Raw genomic sequence first — 9,292 nt, 5'->3', positions numbered from 1 at the left:
CCGCTGACAGGGCAGCCCACACATGAGTGAGCAGCAATCCTCCTTTGATCCTGGACTCCTCAAAAGTTTATCATCATCCATCAAGAAGACGCCAACAGGCCATCGGGCTGTGATTTCTGTCGCCCATCGGAGCTGGCACCCGTAATGACCTATGCTGCTGCTTCTCCGAGTGGGGTCGGAGCAGCAAATCCAGCCACTCACCTGCACATTTTTCAGTTCTTTGGGTCCCTTCTGTAATGAATGGACTCACAGGCGCTTTCTTCAGCACCAGTGACAGCTGTGGCTTTTAGGGAGAAAGTTGAAAAGCACATTCGCAGAAATGTGAAGCCAGCCGTGTGAGTAACTGTGAATTAAGTCATCACATGCTGGCTAATCTCCAAAAAGAAAGCTGCCTCTGAGCGGCTGAGAAAGGAAAAGAAAGGATTAAATGATTTGCATGTCGCCCCACTAAAGGCCAAGTTTGACTTTAGGGCCGAGGGTTTGCACCATTTCCTACCAGGTCCGCAAACAAGCTGTTGTGGCCCTTGAGGCTAAGAAGATTAAGGGCCCGGCTCCCCTGGTCTAAGGGTCTAGCTGGTGTTTGAAGAGGAAAAGTCTCTTACAGGTAGCATTTAACAAGCAAGGGATGTTGAAGGATGGTTCACTTTTCTTGGAATTGTTGAACTACAAAGACTTGAAGAGGAATTGCTGTTCCAGTAATTGATTCTCTCAAGAGCCTAAAGAAGTCAGATAAGTAATCAACAGGAAGACCAGGCTTGGCCTATCTCTTTGAAAACACTAGTCCCTGGGCCCAGTGCAGCAGCGTAGTGGTTCAAGTCCTTGCCTTGCATGCACCGGGATCCCAGATGGGCACTGGTTCGTATCCTGGCTGCTCCACTTTCCTTCCAGGTCCCTGCTTGTGGCGTGGGAGAGCAGAGGACAACCCAAAGCCCTGGGACCTTGCACCCATGTGGGAGACCTGGCAGAAGCTCCTGGCTTCTGGTTTTGGATTGGCTCAGCTCCAGCCACTGCAGCCACTAGGGGAGTGAACCAGCAGCAGAAAGTCCCTTCTGTCTCTCCCTCTCTTTATAAATCTGACTTTCTAAGAAAAAAAAAGATCTTAAAATTAAAAAAAAAAAATCCCACCTGTCCCCATTCTCTGTGTGGGGCTGACCATGTTTCCTCTTAAAACATACAATGTGGATTGGTTTGACCTGTGTTACTGCAAAGGGGAAACTATGAAGTGGCTTAAAAGGAAGTGATGACGACCACCCTGGAAGTAGGACCTTTTCCCTTTTTCTTTTTTTTTTAAATTTTAAAAAGATTTCGTTTATTTTTATTGGAAAGTCAGATGTACAGAGAGGAGGTAAGACAGAGAAGGAGATCTTCTGTCTGCTGATTTACTCCTCAAGTGATTGCAATGGAAGGAACTGAGCCAATCCAAAGCCAGGAGCCAGGAGATTCTTTCAGGTCTCCTATGCCGGTGGCTTTGGGCCATCCTCAACTGCTTTCCCAGGCCACAGGCAGGGAGCTGCACTCGCTTGGGGGACCAAGATAAACCTCCTGGTTCCTTTTGGCTATTTGGGGAGTGAATGAGTGAATAGACACTTCTATCTCCCCATCCCATATGCCAATCTGCCTTTGCAATAAAAATAAATAAATCTTTTTTTCACAGTAGGTGGAGCAGGTCGGACGTCCATCAAGATGCCCAGGAGAGGTGGTGCTGGTGGCGGTGAGGGGGAGCCCTCCTCTCTGGAAGCACAACCTCTGCCCCCTGCGGCCCTCCAAGGTCCTCCATGCTGGAGAGGCACGTGCATCTCTGCCCTCGCGCTCAGGGCCCAGTGCAGCAGCGAGGAGCCCCTGGCCCCCTTCCAGCCTCGCAGAACTTCCCGGCCGCGCAGAGGAAGCACAGCCGGGCGCCCCGGGGTCCGGGAGGAGGGAGAAAAGAGTCCCCGACAGCCGGGCGTCAGGCGGAGGAATCCTGCGTGGTGCTGCCGCGGAGGGATTGGACGCACGGTCACTTCCTGCGAGGAGCTGCGGCCCCGCACCCTCAGTCAGCGAAGAAAAAGCAGAGGAGGAGGATGTGTAGTTGCGCTCTCCGTGGGAAGCCATTCTGCTGGTGGAAGATGCACTGCGGGCTCCGGGAGAGGACGTGAAGGGCTCTTGGACTGCAGCTGACCCTCGTCCCACCTGCTGTCCACCTGCACCAACCAGGGGAGGGCCTGGCAGTGGCCGCCATGGTGGACGTGGGGCCTGCTGTGTGCGAGCTGGAGTTGGTGCCTCCCCAGAGTAGCTTGTCTCTGAGCCTGGCTGGAGGAGTTCACAGACCCACTGGACTGCACCAGCACCCTCTGACCTCTGAGGAGAAAGTGGACATCTACAAGGTAAGACCCCCCCCCCCCAAGGTTCAGGGATCTGGGAAGGGGAGGCGGCAGCTTGGCCCTAGCACGTGTCCGGTAGGCAGGCAGCGGCTTCCCCTGGGTGCAGGGTCCAGCTGGGCAGGCCGCGGCTTGGCCATCAGGAGGGGAGGCAGTGGCTAGCCATCAGCACGGGGTCCGGGTGGGGAGGCGGAGGCTTGCTTTTTTTTTTTTACTATTTTTTGGGTTGACATCATTTCATAATAGCCACATCGATCACAGCAACAATAACAACATCAACAACAAATTGTAGCACCCTGATAAAATAATGTGCCACTGAGTAAGCAACACATGCTTAACTAAAAGGAAACACAGAAGTCTCTTAGGAACTATGATGCCATCGTATACTTCATGGGCACTTGATGAATTCTATTAGAGAAAAGAGATTATTTGGAAGCAAGCAAACCGATATAAAAACATCAAAACATATGAGATACAGCCAAAAGGGCAAACAGACATTCAAAAAACAGTATAGATTGGACTGTTGGAGTTACCCTTTCCATGTTGGCTTCCTTATATGAGAGAGAATATATGGTATTTGTTCTTTTGTGATTGACTCATTTCACTGAGCATAATGGTTTCTAGTTGGGACCACCTGGTTTTAAATAGAATAATATCGTTGTGCTTAATAGCTGAATAATATTCCATTGAGTAGACTTACCACAGTTTCTTTAACCACTCTTCCTTGGACGCATATCTGGTTTGTTTCCATGTCATTGCTAATGTAGATTGTGCTGCTGTAAATATAGGATTACAGATGCCCTTCTCATATGCAGATTTTACTTCTGTTGGGTATATTCCTAAGAGCGGGATTGCTGGGTCATATGGCAGGTTTATTTGCAATTTTCCTAGCACTCTCCATACTGATTTCCAGAGTGGTTGTACTAGCCTACACTCCCACCAGCAGTGAAGGAGGGTGCCTTTCTCCCCACATCTACGCCAGCAGGTGTTGTTTTTCGAGTTCTGAATGTAGGCCAGTCTCACAGGAGTTAGGTGGTACCTCAAGGTGGTTTTCATTTGTATCTCTCTGATGGCTAGAGAGCCTGAGCATCTTTTTATATGTCTGTTAGCCATTTGAACCTGTTCTTTTGAGAAATGTCTGTTCATTTCCTTTGCCCATTTTGCTACAGGGTTTGTTTTTTCACTGGGTTTCTGTTACCATTGCCACAACTACTGCTAATGCTCTTGTAGCTACTGTTGCCCTGTTACTACCAATACCACCACTACTACTACTGCTACCACTTCGTACTCCTACCATCACTATCACTCCAACCAATACTACTGTTACCACTTAGTGCTACTGCCATTACTATCGGTACAACCAGGGCTGTTACTACCATCACTACTATTGCCATTGCTACCAGGTAACTACTGCTGATGCTAACAACACTACTATTAATATAACTGCAACAGTGACTACTGCCATTCTGAGTATGACAAGTGCCATCCCCTACCACTGCCATGATTGCAATGTGCTGAGCTGCACCCATCCTGCCACTGTGCTACCTACTGCTGGAAGAACTTAATCAGAACCATGTTTGCTAACGGGTCTCTGGTCAAGCCTCCCTCTCTCCTGTTGAAGTAGCCCAGAGGACAGGTGAAAGCGTTTAGAGGGTTTGAGCTTGGCCCCAGCTGAACAATGGCAGGCTACGTGGGCTCTCAGCACTGCCTCCCAGGGTCTATGTTAAAAGCTGGGAGCTGCAGGCAGAAGCTGGAGCTGGGATTTGAACTCAGGCACTCTGATGTAGAGTGCTGGCTTTTTAACCATTAGGTTAAACGCCCTGCTTAGAGGCAGCCTGACGCTGTGTTGGGATGAAGGACTGACTCGGGTCAGTTGGCCTTCGCCTCACTGGGCACTGAAGAGAGTAGCCTCTCTCAAGAGGGGCAGGCCCCCTGTTTCCAGACAGAGCCAGTCCTACTGACCCCTTCTTTTTTGATCAATTCTGGGGTGTAAAGTGGTCCTTGTATGTGGTGTTGCCATATAAAGGGAAGCCTACCTTTCTGTTATAAGATGTTGAAGATGTTGGAAGGTACCCGTATGGCTGCGAACATGCTCTGCTGGGATGCTCGGTGATACAGGACAGGTCCCAGGGCTTGCAGCTTACTCAGAGCCAAATGCAGGCTGGTGGGATGCAGCTGGCAGAGGCTGCAGCACCTGGCCCTCTGTAAGAGGCTGGCTGCTTCAGACTTGCAACTCTTGCCTTCACCACAGGGTGGCGTAAGCTCACCTCTGTGCTTGGTGGGATTCCGACTTGCCCTGGTTGCCTGTCCATTGCGGCGGGGAGGGAGGAAGGAGCCTCAGTGGGTTCGCTGTATCTCCTTGGCCCGGCACTGCTTTGCTCAGCCCATGCTCGGTTACACCTTGCGAAGGTCGACAGAGGTACTCCACGTAAGTGCATGGCCCGGATAACTGACTTACCCTGTGAAACTGCAAACTAAAAAGGCACTGTGTTTGTTTTCTGAGGCTTTCTCAAATGTACCTAACACTCATTCCTACCTCCGTCTGAAATCAGACTCCAGGGGCTTTATTTTTGTCTGGATAGCTCAGGGTGAGGGACTGAAAGCAGGGGTTCCTTGAGGGGACCTCCTGGTGCAACTCCGTCATGAGAATCAGAGAGCCCCAGAGCTGGCCGACCCAGCCGACAGGATCCTGCAGGAAAGCTCAGGCCTTAGCTGGTCCCTCTGCCCGGCAGACTTTGTTCTGGCGTGTCGGCTTTGTCATCCCTTCAGGAAGTGGCTCTAAACTGCTGTTCATTAAATTGTTGCTTTCAATTGTCTGCTTTCCCACTGTATCCTCCCAGGTGCCGAAAATCAGTGTTAATTCTTTGCTTTCACAATGCAGTTGCCCCTGGTGGTATCCCGGCTCCTTCTCTGGGATAACTCCTGAAAGCAGGTGCTGGTCATGAGAGCAGTGGGGGCATTTTTTCCTCATATTTCTTGCAAGTCTGTGCGTTGTCCTTTGGGCTGAATGTGTTAATAAAATAGCTGTGGATGGGCTAATGTGATGATCTTGGGAGCTGGGGAACCAGGTCATTGAGGTTGTTAGAAAGGTGTTTTAAATGAGAGCTTACAGTGCCGTAGCTAGTTCTAAACGTGTGGGTCCCAGGGGCCAGATTGTAGCAAGAGTCTATCATGTTTGTGACACCAAATTGGCTTCTCAGAAATCTTGCTTGCTTACTTCTGGGTTTTCGGGCAGTTTTGAATAATGGAAACCATTGGGTAAGAGAAGTGTAGCTACAGAAGGAATAGCAGTGAGTTTAGCACCAGTAGCAATGCGCTAGGCAGATTAGATTGGAGCCAGTTCTGTCCTAGTACCGGGGCTAGGTCATGTTTACAGTTGTAGCCTAGTGTCCAGCCCCAGGTCTGACTTTGGCCTGGTATCTCACACAGTCCCTGGTTGCAACCTTGTGTTTCCCAGTGCCCTGGACGTAGGAAGAGCCACTGCCTCTTACAGGACAAATTGTGTGGTCTGCATTCTGAAGAACAAGTTGAAGGTAAACAGGCAGAGGGAAGGGTTGCCTTAGAGAAGCATGCTGCACACAGGGACAGAATCAGGTTCAGTGAGATGAAATGCCTTGAGAATGTGGAGTGGGAAGCCCCAGGCGAACCCAGAGAAACCAACAGAGGCAGCTTCAAATTCTGCCCTGAACACCCTAAGTGGTCACTGGAGTGTGTTAAGTTGGGAAATCGCATGGTCAGGTTGGTTGTAGGTGGGCTATTGGGCCTCAGCAATGGAAAATTTCCTCATTTCACACATATACCTTTGTGATCTGCCTGGTGGTGAGTGGTCTCCCAGAGGCTGTAGAGAAAGATCTGAGCCAGCCAAGGCCCTGACTCAAGAAGCCCCCATCCCAGAGAGAGTTTGTGTTTCTGATGGTGATGGTGGCAGAGATGGGCAGGCCGAGGGATGTATGTTGAACTTCAGATGGTGACAGAGATTTGAAGAAAACCAGAAAGTATCTGGATTAGGACAACATTGGTTTGGGAGGCTGTTGAGGCTTGAGATGATGTGAGATTGAGGATAAAGACTGTTGTAGGAGACTGTGGATGTGCTGCACACGGGCAATGACAGGACAGAGGCAGGGAGTGGGAAGAGACGGGACTCAACACCAATGCCGCACACGCCTGCACACAGCAGGGCTCCTCGTGGCATGTGCAGCCTGCGATCTGAGGAGAAAGCAGTCGACATATCTGTGTCCATCTGCCCCTGTGGCACAGACAGCTGTGACACAGCACAAGTTCAGAGCAGGCTCCGTGCCTACCCAGGACTAGGGGAAGGGAGATGAGGGTCTTTGCGATGCAGTGAGCAGTGACCATGGATTGGGAGGGGAGGGCAGTGCCAACATGAGTGGGTGTAGGGATGGCTGGGTTGGGGCATTTGCGGGGTGAGCCTGCAGGACAGCGGATGGACTCGGAGGATGAGATGTGGGAAACTGAACCTCACGATGTGGCGCAGTCCTTTGTAAAGACAGTGCGTATGGCAGAGAGGCTGGGGCTGTGCTGGACGGCAGACCCCAGTGCGGGGAGGTGTGGGGAAACGGGCAACACGGGAGTAAACGTTGCCAGCGCCGGGTGGTGAAGGTGACAGTGAGTCAGGCTATGCTGTTCAGGGGTGAAGAGATGTCACAGAAAAGTCGGGGAGCACGAGGGAGGGACACAGGATGAAGGCTGCGACTCCACAGACTGAGGGACAGTTGCCGCCTCACGTAGCACCTGGCGTGTGTCGGTATGACACTGCCGTACTCTTCCTAATCAGTGTCCCTAATTCTGTCTCCTCACTGAGTCGTGAAGTGCAGGTCTGTGGCTTCGGACTTGCTCCTGCGGTGGTAGCTAGCACGGGGCTGGGTTTATAGCAGGCAGTGGCAGTGACCCATCTGTTGATTCGGCCTGTGCCGTGTTTGCAAATGTAAAGATGGAGCAGTTTGCACCCTCAGAGGCTACATTCTCGAAATGAAGTTTAGACCAAGATTTATTGCGTGTACCAAAAACATTGCACCGTCAGCTAAGCATGCAGCTCCAATTGTGCCTAGTGCTCCAAAGACATTAAAAATACAATTTGATCATAAATATTGCAGAGAAAAGCCTGGGGCCATTCTATTTGCATGGAAAGGCACAATTTCTTTGTTTCTATTCTGCAGAAAGAAATAGAAACTTTCTGGGAAGGGTACCACTTACCAGCTTCAACCATTTCTTGATCTCTCATCCCCCAAATGCCTTCTTATCTAAAATTACTGCTTGAAAGCCGACGAATATCTTATTTTCATTTTCCAAGAGGAGATGTACTCTGAGTTGTACCCCTGCCTTAGCTAGACCCAAGACACTCTGGACCATGCAGGAATGTTATTTTATATCTCACTGAGCGATAGCATTGTATGTGATGAATGACAAACACCACAAGAAGAAGAAATTTTGATTGACACTTAGATTTGCTCCTGTGGCTTCCGCAGCATCGACATGTAAATTGTGAGGGTGGAGAACTGTATTTTTCAAAGCCACGATACAGCGTCAGCATTGCGGTTCGACCACTCGCACAGGAAATAGCAGCAATGGATCTGCCACCTGCTACAATGTTCCTGTGTCTTTCAATTACTCCTGGCAAAATGCACAACTAATCAACTTGGAGCCAAGATATCTGATTTGCAAACTTTCTCATTTCTGTTCTCTCTTTCTTTCTGTTTTCTCCCCCCACTTCTTTCCTAGATCCTCAGAAACCTGAATCACTTCAAAATAATAGCCCCTTCAAACATGCAATTCCACAGGATTTAATTGTAAGTTTCAGACTGACCTGGGAAAGCCGCATGACTGTGAGATGCATCTTCGTCCAGAAGGAACAGGAGAGTGCAGTGCCCGCAGGGTGTCGGAGACCAAGTGCCTTCCAAGAGGGATTTGGCTTGTTGTGTGCCAGGGAGTTCAACGCAGTAAATGCTGAGGTCAAAGAGTCAGCAGCTCTCACTTTTATATGACCTTGGCTGGGACAATGTCCTATCTTGTCACTTCCTTATCTGCATTGTGGACTTTGTTGCTAGAAAACAGCTCTTCAGTGCTGAGTGTCTGGAGCAGCCGGTAAGACACCACCTGGAATGCCTGCGTCCTGGGTCCTCCTAGTGCCTGGTACCTGCTAAGGCTCCTCTACTTTTCGTCCAGCTCCCTGCTTCTCTGGACCCTGCAAAGCAGCAGGTGATGGCTCAAGTACTTTTGTCCTTGCCACCCAAGAGGGTAACTGGAATTGAGTTCTTTGGCCTAGTCCTGCTGTGGCTGTTGTGAGCATTGCAACATGAAATGATTCAATGGGAGCCCTTTCTGTCTCTCTCCCTGCATTGAAAACAAAGGACAGATTCAGCGTTATCTGTTCCCATCCAGAAGGCAGGAGGAAAAGCCAGCCCTTCCATTCCACTCAGAGCTGCAAGGATGGATGAGGCCATTCCTCCAGCAGGGCAATGGGCTATGCTCTGCCCACTGATTCCAAAGTCAGTCTCATCCCCAGCTCCAAATATGGTCTAGTCAAATGCTTGCGCATCCTGTGGCCCAGGGTGCAAACACAAGAGCCAGGATATGGGGTCAGTTGCCCCCAGAAGGGATGCTGTTGGCCAGAGAACACACAGAGCTTTAGCCATTGTGCCACTGGGCCACTTGATGTGAAAGTCAACCTGTGTCCCAACTTGGGCTTTTGTGATTTTCAAAAGTACAAGTTCTTGACCTCTTCCAATAAATGGCATCATCACTCTAAGGGAATCTGATGAAGAGAGTTTGCTGCTAGAATACTTGGCTGTCTTTCCAGAAACTGTAATTTCTGTCCTTTGACAGAGCTAGATCCTGCCACCTGACCCTCAGCCCTACAACTCTGATGTTTTATCAGTCCTGCAAGGAAAGCAGGCATTCTGTACTTTCCCTGCCTT

Source organism: Ochotona princeps, chromosome 7 (assembly GCF_030435755.1).
Source record: "Ochotona princeps isolate mOchPri1 chromosome 7, mOchPri1.hap1, whole genome shotgun sequence".
Classification (NCBI taxonomy): domain Eukaryota; kingdom Metazoa; phylum Chordata; class Mammalia; order Lagomorpha; family Ochotonidae; genus Ochotona; species Ochotona princeps.
This window is presented reverse-complemented; position numbering follows the sequence as displayed.